This window comes from Vespula pensylvanica, chromosome 8 (assembly GCF_014466175.1).
Source record: "Vespula pensylvanica isolate Volc-1 chromosome 8, ASM1446617v1, whole genome shotgun sequence".
NCBI lineage: Eukaryota > Metazoa > Arthropoda > Insecta > Hymenoptera > Vespidae > Vespula > Vespula pensylvanica.
In genome coordinates, this window is record NC_057692.1 from 7,265,803 (window position 1) to 7,286,944 (window position 21,142).

Here is a 21,142-nt window from a genome sequence, read left to right on the forward strand (position 1 = left end):
GTTGGACGTAGTACGTTTAGAGGAAGGAAAGTAGTAGAATTAATAAAGTTTTGCGATTCTGGTAGCAAATGCATTAATATTTAGTTTCATTTTAATATTTCGGTTCGTAAATTTTCTTCAAATAAATTTTCAACATCAGAGATAATGAATAATTTTAGATTCTTAAATTCTTAATTTTTCATGGATAAACATCTGTAAGAATATTCACTATTAATAAATAGAATAATCTATTTGTCAATAAATTAGCTTTGCAATACAATTTCAAGGTAGTTAATTACCTACAGTAACTTAGGTGCATACATTAGGTCTCTGATCAATATTATCCGCGTAGAATACTGTCAATAACAGCATATATGCATCAATATCGAGCAATCAAAGCTACTACTATCATTACCTCCTACCATGAGTATGAGAAATCTCCTCGAATTACATATAATTATGAGTGTCCACAATCAACTTTAATTTCAACAAATAACCTCGACTAGATGGGGTTAGTATATTTTCAAAGGGTTAAAACGGAATCCTATAATTTCCGTCAAGGTATTCTCGACGAAGCATTCCGATTTCCATACTACGAAATATCGTCGAGTAATATTTTAAAAGGAAACGTATCGCGATATTCGAGAAGAAATATCTCGATATCTCTCGACGACCTTCGCTGGAACGCAGAGGAGTAAAGGTACTCGAATGGCAGCGATAACCGAAATGGAAGCCTTCGCGGATAGATCTTATCGAGGAGAAAAGCAATTTGCGAGCAGCAGCAGTAGCAGCAAAAAAAAAGTCGGGAAAAGAGCGTAAAGCGCCGGCAGGAGAAGAAGGAGGAGGAGGAGGAGGAGGAGGAGGAAAAAGAGTGGAGGAGGAGGACGAGGAAGAGGGAGTGGAGGAGGAGGAGGAGGAGGAGGAGGAGGACGAGGTGGCGATGGTGGTGGTTCGAAGAGAGAGCGAGAGGTGCTTTTGTTCGAAATCGATAAGTCCGGTTGGCTGTTAACGCGCAGACGGTTCGAAAAAGTAGTCGACCGTGCGAAAAATCGTAGCGTTAGCCTGCCGTTATCGAACGCTCGCACGTTAGCACTCTGCAAGCACGCTTTTAATCCGTTAAATGCCATTTCCTTGTACACGTCAGCTGCGAACCAATGAGCTTCGGATGCTTCGAATGTCTGACACTTTCCCCGAGTAATAATTGTCATCCGTCAATCCTTTCCTTTGCGTGGTACGCATTATCTTCAGGGCATTCTTTCAATTACTACTTCAAATTACTACTTCACGCGATTCTTCTGATGAGGATAGCCTTGGTAATGTACGGATAAAGATAATTGAGTCTTTAGTTAATTTTGAACAATCGATCAAAAAACGAAACAAGACGAATAAATATAAGATCGATATGTGTAGATATCTGTTAAACGAGGATAAAATCGATGCCAATACAAATAGATCTCGTTTAAATAAAATGATACATTTGGGAAAATGAATAAAAAATAAATAGGATGACAAAATTTATAAGAATGAACGTCGAATATCTTAGATATAGCAAACGTTTTTTACGTTAGAAATGAAATATGAAATTCGATAATGAATTTTAAAATTCATTGTGGACGATTCGAATATTTCATTATTTTCTCAAATTCTCAATAAGGACGAATACCACTTCCAAAAGTTTCCACTTCAGAGTCGATCCTACGTTTTCCCTAGCTTCTCAAATTTCGTACCGGATTCATTCGAGCACGCGTACTGTAAGTGGAGAAAGAAAATAGAGATTACGGGAATTGGCCGGCGATCTACGCTCGAACTTCATGGTCAGGAACTATAGCTATATCGGAAGGGTAGAAAACTAAAATTCGCAACGGCTAACCCTTCTGGAGTCTTTCTCAGTGTAGTATCGTCTAATAAAATTTTCACAATGGAGATATAAGTAAAGTTAAATAAAAATTTCAACAACGGAAATTGTATTCGATCGATGAAAAGTAAATACTCGTTTATATGTATACGTTCTCAGAGCCTTTAATCTAACATATTGTTTTTGAAAATATGTTTTTCACTATTCTAAATTGTGCTTTTCACAAAAGCTCAAATGTTTATTAATTTATTAATAACTTTATTTATTAATAATTTTCTCGTTCATATGTTTTTAGAAACATGTTGCACTTCTGATATATTATTAACAAATGGTAATGCATAATGTAAATTTGTAAAAGACTATTTATAAAAATTTTTTATAATAAATTGTTCATAACTAAGTAAATTAGTTATAAAAATTGTTTATCTTTAACTGTTTATAACAAATTGTTAAACTGGTATATATGTATAAATATAAATTCATTATATGATGTTCTTTTACAAGAAATTAATTATAAAAATATTTTATTAGGAATTCTCTATAATAGATTATTATTAAATATTGTTGAACATTGTTAATTGTTTAGCAATAAAATAGAAAACAATTTTTCCTTTAAAAAGATTTTTGTTTGAAGTGTCCACGACTTTCAATTCCGGAGATATTTCCATATAAATGTTAGATGCTTGAATTGAACTACTGACCTATATAATTTCTTAATGCAGCTAGTGACACATTGATCTATATAAATTCCTGGAATTTGCAGCACTCTTTCCAGCTGACTCTTATACTGACATACTGACCAGTATAAAAACGCAAATAGTTTTCTCCATTTACTACGATTCTTATTCACGTTGCTATTTACACCACATATTTATAGAATTCTAAATGACAATATTTTTAAAAGTCATATCTTCATAACAGAAAGTCGTAGAAACATGAAACAGAAACCAATTTAAAGAAAAAAATGATCCCTTTTTTAGTAACAATGAATTGCAAAAATATTCAAACACTTCCTGAATTAAATAATATTTTTTGGATTAAACAAAATGCTCTAAACGTTTGAGTGAATACATGAAGTATTTAAAAAATTTTCAAAAGTTGTACTATTATTGTAGCAATAATAAAAATGATAAAATATCTTCATAAATTTTTATACATTAAGAATTTTAATAAGAAATACACATATATTTTAGATATCTGCTTTTGCATTTTGTAAAGATGGTCATCCTGTTGAGACAATTCATCATCTTTCACTTGAAGTATGTGACTTCAGCGATAGATAATGAACTACAAGTGCAAACGGGGAATACTCTTATGCCCTATCATATCAGTCTATAAGCTTGAGTAGCTTATACCACTCTCGCACATAATATAATGATCAGTTTAGTTTGGTCTAGAATAGATAATGCTAGTAGGCTGTGAACTCACACTTTTCATTCTTTCATATTTACATCCTTCTTTAATGATGATATGCCTGTCCCAGTAATCTGTGATAAATACTACACTGCACAGATATGAATTTATTTTACGATATAAATGCATAAAGATTAATAAATATAATTGATATGAAAATTGCTGAATATTTATATATCAAACATTATTTTACATAATATAAATATAAATGTGTTTCCATTTTTACTTCTTCTTCTCTTTATCGTCATTATTCTTATTAATATATTATTATATTATATCTTATTACTATAATAATACTAATAATACGATATAAAGAAAATTATTCCAACAGGAGAAATTACAAAAAAAAATAGTGCTGGGGCTTTTACTTCATAGATAGTGTGGAAACAAACTAATGTTTTGATTTTTATAAAAATAATATATAATATACAAGTATATATTCACTAATTAGTTTTATATACTCAATTTAAATTTATATACTCAATATACAAAAATATAAAATATAAAATATCCAATTTATTTAATTATAGAAGTATTATTAGCAATTTAGAATTAGTACTTTAATGTTCAATCAGAATTATCTTACCCGTACTTCCGTATAAAGTACTCGATGATAAACCGAGCCATTCGACGATACATCGAATCCGTACTAATAAATTGAATTCTGATCAACACCTATGAAACTATCCCTTGATGATCCAGATTGAAGAGAAAAAGGAGGAGAATAAGATAAAAAGAAAAAGCGAAGATGAGAAAAAAAACTGGAACACATGAAAATAACAAAACTCAGAACAAGAGGTAAACATATCGAATGAAATTATCAAATAAAATTGGAAAAAATCAAATTGAAAATCTCTACTGAAAGAAGAAGATCCGTCCAAGAGCCCACATACAAAGGTTCCACCCGAGTGAAACTTGAATAACTGATCTAGAATAACGTTTAAATTATTATATACAGCCATTCGACCGGCAGAATTTGCATTATTTAATCTAAATATAGATTTAAATATATCATAAATAATCAGTCCACATCTCACCATGTGCTGTATCTGGAGACCTACGATACTATTAAATTAATCGTTAAAAAATGTACGATATAAAAATTATTCTGCTCGTATATTTTTGTTCTTTTAAAATCAAATAAAATCTCGATCACATCCAATGTCTTTTAGAACAAAGCGTACAAAATCGATAGTAGCACAAGATCTATTTATTTCAATCGAAAAGTAGGAAAGAACCGTTCCACATTTTATCTAATCGAAAAAGTTTTATGTTCTTCCGTATAAAAATTTAAATCAGTATGTGTTGAATACGATCGATTTTAAATCAATACTATCACATTATCTATTTCCTATATACGTTTCATTATCGTCTTCGTAACGCATAAAACGAATAAATCTGTTCCTCTAAATCTAATTTTTTCGATTATTCCTTTTTGATTATTTATTCTTTATTAGAACTTATTAATATTGATTCTTTAATATTTCCGCGAACGAAAAATATTGAAAAATGCATTGAAATATTTAAATCGCAAGTAATTATAAACGTGTTGGAACAAAAAACCCTATTTTGAACCAATAAATAAATTAAAAAATAATAAATTATTCACGAATAAATTTCCAAAGAAATTTACTCGTAGTCACTAATGCTCTTCTACTAATTTCTTTCTGATTAATTACAACCAATCACTCATGCCGATTTAGACTTTTCGTCCTCGACATGATTGAATGATCGGAGGGACTTAAAAATTAACTTACTACTTAAGAAGTTCTGCAATGGCCCCGAAACACTCGTCCGCGATTTAGGTCAAAATTGAAAGTGGATAGTTTAGGTGGTTAAAAATGAGATCGATATTGATGTTGGTTGAGATCCTCTTCAGCAGTGAACTGATTCTAATTCGCGGTAGTTATTTTTTAACCGGACGGTCACTGAAGTTAATTCACGAAACTCTACTGTCGTTTATAAATACAATCTTTGCGATTGTTAAAAAAGCAAAAACTTTGCGAGCAAACACTGACTTTAATGACTGCATTGCACGCAATCGACTCAAGTTCACTTGTTTAAATCGCGAAACGCGAACGAACAAACACTGCTTCTATTTCACGATATTTTGATTTTTGCTTTAGCGATACAAACACTCAATTACATCATTGTTTTCCACACGATTGTAGTCACGTCCTGAAGCGGAAAATTATTAATATCATTATTATAATATGAAATAATACATTCCACACTCGTAGCAAATTATTTAAATAATTTCAAAATTATCGACATAATATATTTAAATTTACCTATTTATAAAAAGACTGCTTCGATGTTTACTCTACGGAATAAGGAAAACAACTGTTTCGATAACAGTCAAGATTAGTAAAATGTTTGTTTTTGTCAAGGAAAATAGGCAACAATTGCGTTTGAACATTATCATAATATTACATTAATTCTATTTTATATTTAAGGTGTATTCATGATAGGAAATGTTTAAATAAATGTGCTATTGTTTAAATATTAGTTGATTATACTTCGTACACATTTCAAATTGTTTAAATAATTCTAAAATAATCGAATATATGATATATTTAAGCTTACCTGTGTGGAAAGTGCTTAGATCTTTACTCGTCGAAGTCCAAAAGAAAACTGTTTCGATAACAGTCAAAGTCATTTACCACATTGTTTTTGTTCAAGTTATAAGAAAACAAGTACTACGTAATGTACAAGGACTTCTCAATATAAATGTTTTGAAATATTAATTTACATTTATTTTACATTAAATGCGTGTTTCAAGCTATGATATATTTAAATTAATGTATTATTGTTTATATATTAGTTTATTATGCTGCTTAAAAATTAGATATTGTTTCATTTATTATAAATTATTTGAAAATTTGAATTTACACGTATTGAAATGTTAATTTTTATATTAGTATTTTATATTATTCGAAGAATATTCTATTATTTAACTATTAATTACTTACAGTTCACGTGCCTAGTACATTAAATGTTAATAAAATAATCTTATTTATTAACTATTCCCTCTCGAGTTCACGATTTATACTTATCGAAAGATTAAATTGAATTTATTTCATATTATTCCTATCTTCGATCTTTTTAATGTTGCTAAGAATATCCAATTGTTTAAATATTAGTTTATTGCACTCCGTAAAGATTGTTTAAAAAATTAGAATTTTGTGAAAAATATAAAGTATTAAAATTTGTACGGGAAGAATGATTTTCGATGTGTACTCGTCGGTATGCAAAGGAAAACTAACGCAATAACCGATAAAGTCACCTGAAAGTTAGTTTTTGTTGACATTGAATAAAGACAACATCTCCACGTTCGAACGTTTGAAAATATACGTTTAGTAAGATATCAAGTAAAATTATTATATATTTAATACTCTGTAACATTAAACCGAATGTACTATTGTTGAAATATTATTTTATTGTAATCCGTGTATATTAATGATTGTTTAAATCATTACGAAAATAGTAAATCATTATAAATCAGCTTTAAATTCTAGATAAATTTCGTATAACATATTCTCTCCATACGTATTCGTTACTTACTTTTTAGAATTTTTCATCTTTCTCTCTCTCTCTCTCTCTCTCTCTCTCTCTCTCTCTCTCTCTCTCTCTTTTGATCGATTTAGAAAGTTATTCAATTTCATAAAGTGTTTGAATATTTCTACACTTACGCCAATACCATCAATATGATATGAGATATTTTAGATCCATACATTCAATGAATTATTACAATCGATTTTCTAAACCGTTAACCCTTCCATATTTTTATACGATGTTTTGTAATATAAATTTAATATTGTATAAAGAATATTTGAAATGTTAGAACGAACGGTGGAACCGAAATAAACGTTCGTTTTCCATTCATTTTTGATCGTTGTACGATAACAATGGCTTCAGCCACTTAAATTGGAAATCTCCAATGGAAATATTCTATTAAAACGATCGAAAAATCTATATCTCTTACGAAAACACGACGATGGCCCTTCATTGATTTCGAAAAATCCATAGGAAGATAAATATCTATAGGTGCTGAATACAATCTGAAAATTTGCAGTTCGCCTGATCTCATTTATATCGATCGGTTTTCGTTTTTCACATATTCGAGCTCGAATTCGCTTGCACGTTTCTATCTACGAATTGTATATCAGTTTAGATGCAATACTCTTTTGCAGTTGCATCCCATACCGACACCATTTCGCGTATACTCGAAACGTAACGAGTTTTGAAAATTGATGAGCCACGTTTCGTGATTATTGCGGCTCTTAACAAGACTCGAAACAACATCCGCTATCGAGTCGGCACGGATACCGTCGTTAAAAGCATTAGTTACGCTTACGAACCTAACTATTTTACGAGACATATTCAGAAAAACAAAGTATGCGTAGTAAAAACGAAAAAGGGGAAAAGAAAGAAAGATGAAAAGGTTAAAATTTTCAAAAAATTTTTATACAACCGAAACACGTATAAACTTATAAATATATGTAATCGTATTTTAAGAGAAGATGAAAAATGTTCCAAAATAAAGATAGATTACATAGACGTATTTTATTATTTTTTCACGTAAAAGTCCTTTTTATTATTGTCCCTCATTCGTTTTCACCGTTTTCACAATGGATATGCTCTTTTAAAAAAATAAAATCTTTGAAAAAGTGTTCGACAGATTTTCATATATAAGACATTGTATTGAATATGCAATATTCTGCAGTAGATAGGAATACTGTATTTATATTTTTCGTATCATATATAAGTCCATTAAAAATACAATTTATTATGATACAATTTATAATGAAGAGCAATATGATTGAAAATGGAACAATGAATCGTATAGGTAAGTTTTTCAATGAATTAACTCTGTTCGTCAAAATAGAGAATGATTCAGAATACTAAACTCGAAATAAGTTTATTGATATTTCGATCGAGTCTACTTCATCTTGCTAGTCTAAAGTTTTTTCTCCCCAAAAATTGATTCGAACTTTGATTTATGAATGGTTTACTTTAACCTTTCGACTCGCTCTATTACCTTCCGTCATTGATTTGTTCACGAAATGAATTCGAGTGGAATTCTTAAACTTTCTTATCAAAATTCAAAACTCAATTTAATGAATCTTTACGTCTGCCGATATAAAGTTTCTCTCGATATAGTCTTGAAAATAAATCGAGTACTATCGATTTGTTTCAGTTCTCGCGAGAAAGACTTTTTCCAAAAAAGGTCCTATATATCTTTCGTTTGCCACAATATAGTATGTTTTCAGATCGCGAGAGAGACATTAGTGCAATAAAAATTTGTTACACGCATAGATCGTTATTGTATTGCGTGCGTGTCGCGAAAAACGCATTTTTTCTTCGTACCATTTTCGTCGGCCGTCCAGTGAAAACGTTGATGACACAGCGTAACGATTAATAACGTGGGCATCGAGATTGATGGCCGTAACGCAACGAGACACTGCGCCGGCAAATTTGAGAAGCTGAATGACCATTTCGCGCTGAAGAAATAAACTGCCGCTTTTTTACGACTTTACAGAATGCTATTTCTTTGTTTTAGTCAAATGAGATAGCATATAGCCATGTCTACGGCGATTTCGTTCTATTTATAATGATATAAAAACATCTTTGATAAATTGTTTCAAAAAAACAACGAATATATTCTCGTCGCCTACAAAAATTGTGGATTAACTCTAAATTAATCATCAGTCTTTTCAGTTCAAACATATAAATACAGATAAACATTCAAGATCCATGCATGTTTATTTCTCGGATTAGAAAAATTTGTTTTCTCCTGTACAAATAAGTGTACAAATAAAACGACATTCAACAATAACGTTTTTGTACTGATTTCGTTAAAAGATTCAACTATTCGATTCGATAATTGATATATATATATATATTTCTTGTGACATTTTCTTCAAAAAATGCTACTTCTTTGCGTTGAATCTATAAAATGAACTTAACCACTTCTTTAATCAAATAAATATTATTACCTATCTATTTTTCTATCTTTTTCATGTAATTTTCACCGATGACAATAGAAACGGAATGGAGTAGATCTAACAGCGTTGAATAAAATTCATGCTGGTCGCGTTTACGTTCTGTTTGTCCAGGTGCTAACGAACTATGAATTCGTAAAGCAAAAAAGGAATAAATGCCGTGGGGAGGGTAAACCGTAACGGTGGTCAGAAAAGATAGACAGAGAAAGAAAAGAGAGTTGGATGGATAGATAAAAAAAAAGAAAGAGAAAGAAAGAGAGATAGACAGAAAAGAGAGAGGGTGGGAAATGAAAAGGAAGGGTGGATTTGTTCGAACAACGTTTTTTGTACGAGCCGCGAGCAACCGCAAGTGCGGATGAAACTCAATGAATTATTCACCTCCATTCTTTTCCGACTCTCCTCTCCACTTCGCTCGAATTCGCGCGCGCATGAGCAAGCGAGAAGTAACGAGGAAACGATGTGTACGCATGTATCGACAGTGAATGACACGATTTCGTGTCAGTGGCTAACACTTGCAAACTTTTTCTTTCACGGCATACGCCAAATCTCGATCTCGTTAAAAAGGATCGACACTTTGCGAATTCTACACTCGATTACGGATTCGAGTAGAAATTTAAAGTTATCGTAAAATCGTGACAGGAAGTGCTGAAAGCAAAGTTTTTATTAAATCATGTCTCGTTAAAGACGACCTTAATTATCATTGATTCTTGTTCGTCTTATCTTTCATGTAGACATACCGAATGATCCAATAATTATTGAAATTTTAAATATATTTGGAACTATTAGAATTGGAGAGAAATTTATATAAAAAAAATTTCAACCTACAATATCTATAAAACTTATGTTATTTCCAAATCATAATATATCATCTATCATACGAGTTTGCAAAGTTTCAATTGTATTCGTTGTATAATTACTTTAGCGTCACTTAACTCAATATTAATTGGCTATTATTTTTATTTCAAGTTTCATTTATGTTATTTCTGATCGTAGTCCTCATTAAATATTATCTAACAAAAGAATTTCTACTCCGTAGAGAATTGGAAGATATAGATAGATAGATAGATTGATAGATAGATAGATAAATACAGAGAGAAAGAGAGAGAGAGAGAGAGAGAGAGAGAGAGAGAGAGAGAGAGAGAGAACGGACGATAACGCATAGATAATGGTGGGAACTCGCGCGTTCGTGCGTAGTCACGCTCGATTCCGCGTGTGGCTCGAGGAGGTGGGCATCCCCGATTTATCCCGTACGTGCAACCTGACGACCTGTATTAATAGTCGTCGTCAATCAGAGAAGGCCGCTCTCGACCGGTGGAATGCGATTAATCTCGATCAGCTCGTCCACCGTGAACGAACGGATTCGACGCTTAGCCGAAACACAAAATTGAGTTGGTCGCTTTTGAAAACATACCGAAGACATGTTCTTATACGCACATAATTTTGTTAAAGAGAGTTAAAGTTTTGGCACCTAATTTTGTTAAAGAAAGTTAAATTTGCTTCTTGCTCGATCTTTTTATTAACTTCCAGAACAATTTTTTTCTTTCCTCTCTTATATACCGATACAATTTTTTCTTATCAATCCGATTTCATAAAAGAATTAATGTCACCGACTATACTACTTTTAAGTAACCAATATCATCTCTTTTCTTTCGTCTTTGAAATAAGAACTTCTAGAGAAGTACCTGAAAAGTCAAATGGAAAGTTCGTGAAATCTTCAAATTGAAAATCCATTTCTTCCCTCTGATTCTTCGGCCTTGTTATCGAGGTTACCGATAATCCCGTTCATATTCTTACCGGCCAACCGAGACGTCGACGAAAAGCTCGATCATATCTTAGAAGCTCGGGATATGACAGAACGGTTCCATATTAAAATCCATTAGAGAATACTTAGCCTCTTCAGTCGACATGAAATAAACGGACCATGGAAGCACTTAGTCCGAACACTTCAAATTCGAAAGCTGATTAGGCGCGATTCACTAAAATTATCCCTGTAATCCGTTGCAAGTCTGGATTAAAGGGATCGCATTCAAATAGGATTTCGAATTCAAGCTTCTCAGAGTTTCGTTTCGTCCTCTAGATCTTCCTTCTCTTCTTTTTCTAAGCTCCATCTTCTTCCCCGTTCCTTGTCCTTGCCCCATCTCTATCGAAATTCTCGAGGGGCCACAGATAGAGATCCATTTGTCATATTCTCGAGGATACCGAGCGCGAAAATGAGACGCTGGTGAATGCCTCCTGGCACATGGCTTGAACGGCTTCTGTGATCCTAAAGAAAAGAATCCTCGGGAAGGAAGGAGTAATAGATAGATAGATAGATAACAGAGAAAGAGAGAAAGAGGGTGAGAAAGAAGCAAAAAGAAGGGATTCGTGCCAAGGTGAACTAATGAGTTACGTGTCGACGAATCTTCCTTCGCATTTCCAAATCCAATTACGGAAATGAGATGTCTGCGTTTTATTTCTACAAAGAATTTCGTACACGTACAAATAAGATTTGAAATAATCTTTGATAATATAATGATAAGAAGATTTTTATTATCACATTGATGTTCATTCTGTGAAATTTCTAAATATGTATATGTTTTTGAAGTACAAATAACAATAATATTTTCTGTAACTTTGTGATTTTATTTTTCACGACAATTTATATTTTCTTTCGGCAAGAAATTGCATTTAAGCCGCTTTCATACAACAAAGCTGAAAATCCTCCTATGTGGACATTCGTTTTTCAACAGTTATACGCTTTTCTCCGTGAGACCAAATGTTGTTCGTAAAAAGAGAACGGTAACATTTTTCGACTAACACTGACATTTTCTAAAAATAAATCCATTCGAAATAAATTAATTATACGTGTGAAAAGTAAATTTTAAACTTGAAATAAACTCAAAATCGATTCTTTATCAAATCATTCGTTGTAAACAAAAGAGCGAACCATTCGATTAGATCACTTCGTTTTCAAATCTTGGAAAAATAAAACTCGATCCCCCACGAATGAAAGAAAGCACTCAAAGAGAGAGTATAATCAAGACGGTCTAATGAGAGACGTGGCACGAAATTCTTATTTGCATCTCTCTCTCTCTCTCTCTCTCTCTCTCTCTCTCTCTCTCTCTCTCTCTCTCTCTCTCTCCCTCTATCTATCTCTAAAACTGAATTACAAGAACGAGAACGTTCCCGACATCGAATTATCCCAGGCAAATCCACCCTTAAGTTTTCTTCTTTCTACCCAGAAAATAAAATGGACGAATTTCTTTGTATATATATATATATATATATATATATATATATATATATATAAAAAGAGGGACGGCGAGATTGTATAAAGTCTGTATATTTCTGAACGCGAATGACAAGGAAATATTTTTCAATTATCATTTGATGCTACTTGATAATTAAGATATTAAGTTTTAAAAAGAAAATAAGAGACGACAGAAGATGGTACTCGTTTTGCACACTCACGCGGAGAATACGCAATAGGACTACGTCTACTTTATAGCTTAGCTAACTTCTCATTAACCCAGATATCTTGGCAAACAAACCAAACTCACCGTATATTCTGTAGGACCAACGCGCTCAGTATCGGTGTACTTGCATCCCGAGCATACGTATTTACGCCATCATGGATTTGGTGTTTCTCGTTCCTTCAACCCATCTCTACCCCATTTCCTCCCCTTTCTCTCTTTATATGAGCTCATGTGCATTACTCGACGTACTCTAGCATAAAATATAACCTCCTAGTTGAGAATTATTTGCCAAGCAACTTTCGCCCCATATTTTTCCTCTGTTACTAATTAAGATACCAAGTGACTACGTATGTGATATACATAGATACACATATGGATACGACTGTGTATGAAAGAGGAACTTACAGAGATAATAAACTCTTACTAAAATGATGCACATTTAAAGACTTCTTCTCCTACGACATTTTAAACGCAACATTATGAATTTACATTTCCGCGATAAACGTTATTCCAACGTTTTAAAGAATTTGAAAGAAACTTGAAAATGTCGTTCTTTTTTGTTTAAATAAAGAAGAAAGAGGAAAAAAGAAACAAGTGACGCATACATGGCAACAAGAAAGAAATATTACTATCCTTTAAATATTGTTACTTGAACATTACCATATTTCAAAGTGAATATTTTTACATAGTAAATTAAAATTAACTAATCTGATCAATCATTATAAATATACTCATAATTTCTACAATTTTAAACGAAATAAAACAATTCATATCTTCTTTTTTCATATACGAGGAAAATAATATTTTTAAATTGCAGAAGCAGTTCTTTTTTATTGTAATATATACAAATAAAACAAAAAAAAACAGATGAAACAGATAAAATTGATATTTCTCTTTGGCAGTGTTAACAATCAAAATCGATTTTGTCGATGCAAACCACAATTCGATTTTAATTCTTTTTGTCAAAATCGATTGCAAGCATTGATCATAGCAAACCTAAACGTTTCTGAAGTGATGATTTTGGTCTGCACAATATTTGACCCGAGATAGTTCGGGCTCTTACAATAACTTCGTATGTAGTAGATTCTATCCGAGTCTCCATATTCTAAATCCCATGGAGAAAGTTTCGTTCGATTATATGTTCTGTTTAGATTATAAGTTCTGCTTCGGTTGTTAGTCTTTCAGATTCTGAGTCTATAGCATAGATATAAGCAAGATGAATTCTAAGTTTTGAAATCTCTCTATAGTCACAATCTATAAATTCGAATTCAATGTGAAAGTTTTACTTTTAAATACAAGTATATTTTGCAACGTATTATACATCGTTTACTGTCTAGGACTTTTCTTGTCTATATCGATCCTGAACAATTTGAGAACTCTCTGCAATCTTTCAAATCTGATTTATTTTGTACTCACAAAAATACAAAATCAATCGTTTTAGAAATTAACAAAAACTATAATAACAGGAACATTTTCTAAGTTATAAGAAATTTTCTCTTGGCAAGCCATTGAGTCGCCAAGGACAAAACTAGCAAACTGTGAGACAACCGCAAAAGGAAGAAGGGTTAGCGGGGAACGTTCAAGTTATAAACTATAATAAATTGTATGTAATGTAGGTTAACGCGACCAGTGGAAGAATTATCAGCCAAATTTACGACGAGCTTGTTGCCAAAACCGCCATCGTAAAGAAAAGAAGGAGCAATCCGTGTGACTGGAAGGAGAGTATCTAACCACGACGATAATGGTCTCCTAGAAGGAGTAAAGAGAAAAGGAGGAAAACGATGTCTCAACGAGAGGGGCTTGAAGAAGAGCGTGAGACGCGCCGCGACACCGAAGAAGTTAATTTCCGAAAGAGGATTCCGTTCCGGACGAAACGTTTTGTAATCCCTAACAAAGGACTCTTGTGCCATTGCACCAAAATCTCTCTCTCTCTCTCTCTCTCTCTCTCTCTCTCTCTCTCTTTGTCCTTGTTTCTGTCTCTCTTTTAACTTCGTCTATATCGTTAACAAAAAATAATAAATGTATGTAAGGACAGATATTCAAAGAAGGAAACAGGAACTATTTAAAAGAAACTAAAGTTAACGATGATAAGTATGACAAATATAATTAAAAATCTCGAATTTATTGTCGATAAAATTGAATAGAAAATAACGATTATAAATACCTTTAATGAATATGATACGAATAAGTGGGATTTTATCTGATGACAATCGTTTTTTCTTAATTGTTTTTTATTGATCAATCGCTTTATCGATAAATAAATGACAAATAATCTAATAAATCTACGCGGTATTTGAATAATTCACGTAGGTTCTGAAATACTGCGTGATTTTAACGCAACGATTGAAGCCAGCCGGACATTAATGTTATTATATCTAAATAATACAGGAAAAGCTGCGAACCGAAACAGGAAATAAACACGAAAATCGATCACGCCATTCTTGCTCGAAAGCACACGTGATTATGCGTAATACTCGTAGATAATTACGCACAATAGCATCGGTTTTGTCGCTTACTTAATCGCACATCAAAAGCGTTTTCATTATATTCGATCGTTCCATGTTATTACTTCCTTTCTTTTGTTCATTTTTAAAATGACGTCTCGAAAAAATTAACCGACGACGAGATGACCAACGATATCGTGAAATAATTATTGAGTATTCCGCTTGCGTGTTGATCATTCACACAAGAAAAGATTATTCTACACTTTATTATTTTTACTACGTCTGAGAACGGCCGAGATACATGTATCTAAACGGAATTTAAAAAATATGTAGAGATAATCGTAATGCCCATCTGACATGTGGATTTTTCATGTAAATATAAAAAACCTACAGTAAAAATATAAATGGAATATTTACATCGTAAACGCTCCAAAATAATGCGCGTAAAAGGAAGAAGTTTAAAGAAAGATAAATCACGGTCGTTGAATATTTATACGAAAATTACACAATGCGTACTTAAAATGGTGGACAGTCGAATAAAACCCTCTGACATTATATAGAGTTAAATAAAGAAAGCATATGAGTGAAAAGGATTTAAAATAGAGAAAAGGAAAGTTAGAGAGAGTTGGAAAAATGTTGAAATACAAAGAGAATATGAGAAACGGAAAGATTGATCGACTGAAATAGAGAAAGATAAAGAAAGGCAGGGTCAAATGTGGAGAGAGATGGAAAGGACGTATGAAAGAAGTAGATAAATAGATAGATAGATAGATAGATAGAAAGATGTAAATGTGGTAGTCATTGTGCATAAATTACGAAGAACTTATACGCGCTGGCAATAAATCATCCTCCGATCACGAACATCAAAGACAGGCAAAGAGAAAGGGAGAAAAGAAAGACAGAGGGAAAAGGAGAGAAAGATCACGTTGCGTGTCATACACGATTTCCAGACTCATATACGCGACTCATTCGAAGGCTATTTCATATTTCGAATTTAAAAATTATTATATGACAAATGAGAATCAGTTCGAGAGACCTGACTTAAATTGAAATTTTTCGGAATAAATCACAATCCAATTCATTTATAAAAGAAATCTCATCAAACCGTGTATTCTCTATATCTTTAAAAATATTTTTATTATTAAAGTTCGTAAATATAAAAAATTAAAGATTATTTCTCAGCATTGCAAACATTCTTTTGTTGCAATAACTTTTTCGTTGGAAACAACTTCTGTCGTGTAAATCCATAGTAATTTTTTCCTCTAAATTCTCTGCCCATAAGTCTTTCTCCCCTTTTCTCGTTTTTTTTCATTCTTTCCTACTTCCGTACATCGTCATCCCTTCTTTCGAGTGTCCTTAAATTTCGTTTTCATAGTACGAGGGTTACATGCTAACCAGCATATAGTTGAGATACTTGAAACTTTCTTTCAAAATATACCTATTTTGCTAGCGAGCTATTTCAAACTTCTATAATACTATTTTGCTTTTCTATTTCTTTATTTCTCTCTCTCTCTCTCTCTCTCTCTCTCTCTCTCTCTCTCTCTCTCTCTCTCTCTCTTTCTCTGTCTGTCTCTCTCTGTCTCTATCTTTCTTTTATTCGTGGTTCTTTGTTTCAACGTACGCTCACGGTAACTCGAAACACATCGAACTTTATATTGTCGGTCATTAAAAATGATGCATGAGCTTCGAAGAGAAAGCAGAAAGAATGGCGGTCGTGGAAAAATCGATTCAAGCAACATTGCAAGCTCGTGCCGAATCGCAATCTCTATCGATGCCGGTCCCTATTCCGAGCGTTGGTACTTCAAGTGCCATACGATTTTGTTTTTTGCGCTCGTAAAGTAAGCGCCGCGCTTTGTTTCAAAGCACACGCACGTACCTACTCGACCACCATGCCTTACAGCCACACCGCGCCATTAATCATAAAATTTTTCCCCAAAGGTAAAAGCTTCCTGCGAGATGCGAGGCTCTATTAAATCGTTCTACGTTTCGAGATTTAACGATTATCGTCTAGGGAATATGAAAAGAGTAGTTTCTCAAAAGTAGTTGCCTTGATTTGTGGATTATGATTTAATTAATTGAAGCGTGAACATCTATTTGAAATTGTAGAAGTTTATTTTTCGCTACGCTTCGAAATTTATATATTTCGATTCTGAAATATTGTATAAATTGATCTACAAAAAGCTGACATCTTGGCATCGTTCGACTTTGATAAAATAAAAAAGATTGTAAATGATTATGGAGGTATTATGATTCAACGGTGGGTCTTAAAAGAAACATCTAAAAAATAGCCAATTTTGATTTTAATGACACTTCATAATTTGATAAAACAGATAAAAATAAGAGACACGTATTTTTTCTTTTCTACAATAATTCGATTTAAAGAGATAATCACTTCTAAAGTTTTATATCATATTTGCTATTGCATTGATAGTGAAAAATCGGAAAACCACAGACTATTATATTTTTGACGGAGAAATATTTCCAACTCGATTTACGTTTTCAAAACTTCAATGATACATTTTTGAAGCAATCAAAGCATGAAATAGATCAGAATTGTTTAATCGACATGCCATACACACTGCATACGTTGACTGTATATTCGAAACTACGTTTGGCGAATAAATTGTTTGATTTTTTAAATTACAAATAATTACACGAAAACTAGAAGTGGGTAACTGATGATCACATGTACCTCATGGTTCTACTAATCTACTTCGATAAGGTAGGAGAAAAAGACACCCATTATTTAACGCCTCTCGTGAACTGGTATGGCTTTTGCTTCTATCTATTGATGGATATTCGTTTAAAGTGATAGCTAATGAACTCACATAAACAGTCGTGATTACTGATATGGCTTGCAATAGAAAAAAGTTGTCTATCTCTGTGACATGAATAAACTAAAGATAGAATTTCGAAATTTAAAGAGATGCGAAAAAGAATTTCAATCGATGTACAGATGCATCGATTCAAAATATTTTGAAATTCGATGATCTTGATGAATCCTTTTCTTTCTTAAAAATAGTAGTACCGTCTAGTTATCTCGTGCTACCATGAAAAAGAAGAAGAAGGGAAGATGGAATGCGGCAAGGAAAAGCGTTTTATTCGTTCATTAGTCACATCGACCAGATTGAATTCCTCTCGTGTCTTCTTCCAAGCTTACGATCCTGGATGGAACTCGATGGTGGTATGGCCGATAGAGCCGGAGGTTACGAGAAAATCCTTCGTCTTCTCCAGTTTTACGGGCCGTAGGAAGAGAGCTAACCACCACCAACACCATCCTGAGTGGAAGTCGATTTTTCCAAGGATTTTCATTAGCTAGGCTACTCCTGGACCATCCTTGCTTCGTTCCTTTTTCACCGACACTTTCCCTTAACCTCGTCTATACTACCTACTTCTTTCTTTTTTTCTTTTTCTTTCGGTCTATGAGCTCTGAAGAGTGACGCAAGACGAAGGCGAACGTGACGCATCGAAGATCGATAATCCCGGTGCATTATTGTAGGAAGGACGATAACGTCTTCGAAACCGATTCTTTAGACCCTGAATAGACCGAACATCGATGGACCGAGCTTCTATTATCCAGACTGTAGAAAAGTTAAGTTTTTTATGAACGACTTCTAGATAAATCTTACCCAGTATGCTTATACGACAACCGAAAAGAATTAACGGAGAAATATACGATGTGTCAAATTTATCGAATTAGCTTTTCAAACATTTTTTTAATTTTTCTACATTTCTTTTACGTTCGTTGATCCGCACAAAACGCATTTATTCCTTCGTGACACTTTACTTTGTATGCAGTACGTAGTACAACATGTAGGAGAGATAAAGAGAACAACTATGGAGTTCTCGAGTGCAGTTAAAAGCAAGCAATTAGTAAATTATCTCATGTGCGACGCATTTTATGCAAAAGGGTGAGATCAAACAATTTAATTTCCACTTACGAGAGGTAAGCTTGTGTACATTATTCTTGTACAAACGACGCGTAACAAAGTACTTTTTTACGAATTTTCACGATATTTAGCACTCGTTTGTAACCTTCCCAAAAACTATCAAAAGGCAACCGAACGAAGGGAAAGAATACGGGGGTTGGAACTTCGAAGACGAATAGGCAACGATGAGGAGGGAGAGAAAGAAGGTGGAAGAGAAGAAGAAAAAGTAGAAGCGACGTTTGAAACACAGAGAGCCGCTAAGATGAAAAGTTCGGCCTTCCTTCCCTTTGAAAAGTTCGTCATCCGATTACAAAACTTTTCCTGGATACTCGCGCGGAAGAAAATTCTAGAAGCGGCCACTGAAGGTAATAAAAAGGCGTACATAAACGCTCAAAGGTATTTACATGATGTTCCTAATAATAACCAGAAACTTTCAACTTCTAAGCGTTGGCGTTCCGTAGTTACCATCAGAAAGAGACCGTCTTTTCATCAAATTCCCAAGAACGAGAGGATGAAACTTTACGACTTTATGTCTTACTTTTCGTCGATAATATCTAATACGAGCCGAAATAAATTACGTGAAATGGTTTGCTTCCTCTGCAAAAGCGATACAAGAGAGTTTTAAGAAATAAAAGATAATTTCTACTTCATCATTCAATTATTTCGTCATCTATAACGATTCTTGACAAGTGTATTTTTTATTATTTAGATGGAGTAACATGTAATAAATGTGTCGATCTACCTTTAAATTGTTCAAGACTATCTTTCGTTCCGATTGAAATATCTAACAACTATAAATTAGAACAAATTGCTAACGAATCTAGAATTGGAAGAAATTATTAGACAATAAATCGTTAAAATGCTGATACGATACCTTCCAAACGAGTCACTAACGACGTATTCTATTCCAGAAAAAGCAATTAAATGCAATCGTTATTAGAACGCTCATCGTCGATGACGGTCTTTAATAAATCGATGACATCGTACTCGTTAACACGAAGAAAATGTGTTCTGGTGATATCAAGAAACAGCAGTTGCGATCGTAAGCTAGATTTTGGAACGGCCAATGTGGACCAAATATTTCCAGCTGACGCCTTTATTGCGCGCAACGTCACGTGTGGATTAAAACGCCTTTTACACGGATGTTAACAGTCGCTCGTAAATCACGCCTTTTATAAAAGGTAAGGCGGTGAGACAACCCTTCGTACCTTTTTATTTATGACAAAGTGCCAGATAAAACGAAGAGAGTCAAGGTGAAGAGCTTGGGATTAAATGTGAAAGATGAGATTCTATAAGATTTCATCTATCTTTGCGATTCTTCATCTTTTTCGTAGTATTTACACGCATCCCATTTATATCTTGTATCTAATCTCATAAAAAAGTATCCCTTAAATAAAATAAAATATTTCTTTGATTAACTCGAACGAAAAGATCGAACTTTTGATCGTTTCCAAGTTCGACCAATATCAACCTCTAGGAAGCTTTCCTGCAATTAAAAGTCGCCGATAAAAGAGTCATTTCGTTCGAGTCGACCGTTCTCGATCCAAATCCGTAATTATCAAGGTCGCATCGCGTACTATTGAACTCGGTACGTGGTTTCTTTATTGGCGAGGATGACACAGACGAGAAAAGAGAGAGAGAAAGAGAGAAAGAGCGAAAATACCGGACTCGACCAAGAGAAAAAAAGTGAACAGAGAAAAGGGTTAAGCGGAACAACGGGATACTCCTCTTCGAAGTAGGATGTGGACGACGACAAGGGTTTCGTGGTTTTCGTGGTCGAAGATAGAAGGGAAAAGGAAAGAGTAGGAAGGAAAGAATGGGAAGGAAAGTGTAGGGGTGGTTTCTCATCCGATATATCGAGCCACAGTGGCCACGGCTGAACACGCAGGACTTCAAGCAAGAGAAGTGAAGAGAGAGAGAGAGAGAAAGAGTGAGAGAAAAAAAGAAAAAAAAAAGAACAAAATGAGGAAAGGAAAGAGAGAAAAAACGTCAGAATAGTGGAGTTAACTCTCTCTTTCTTTCTCTGTCTGTTTGTTTCATTCTTTCTTTTTCTCAAGTCTGG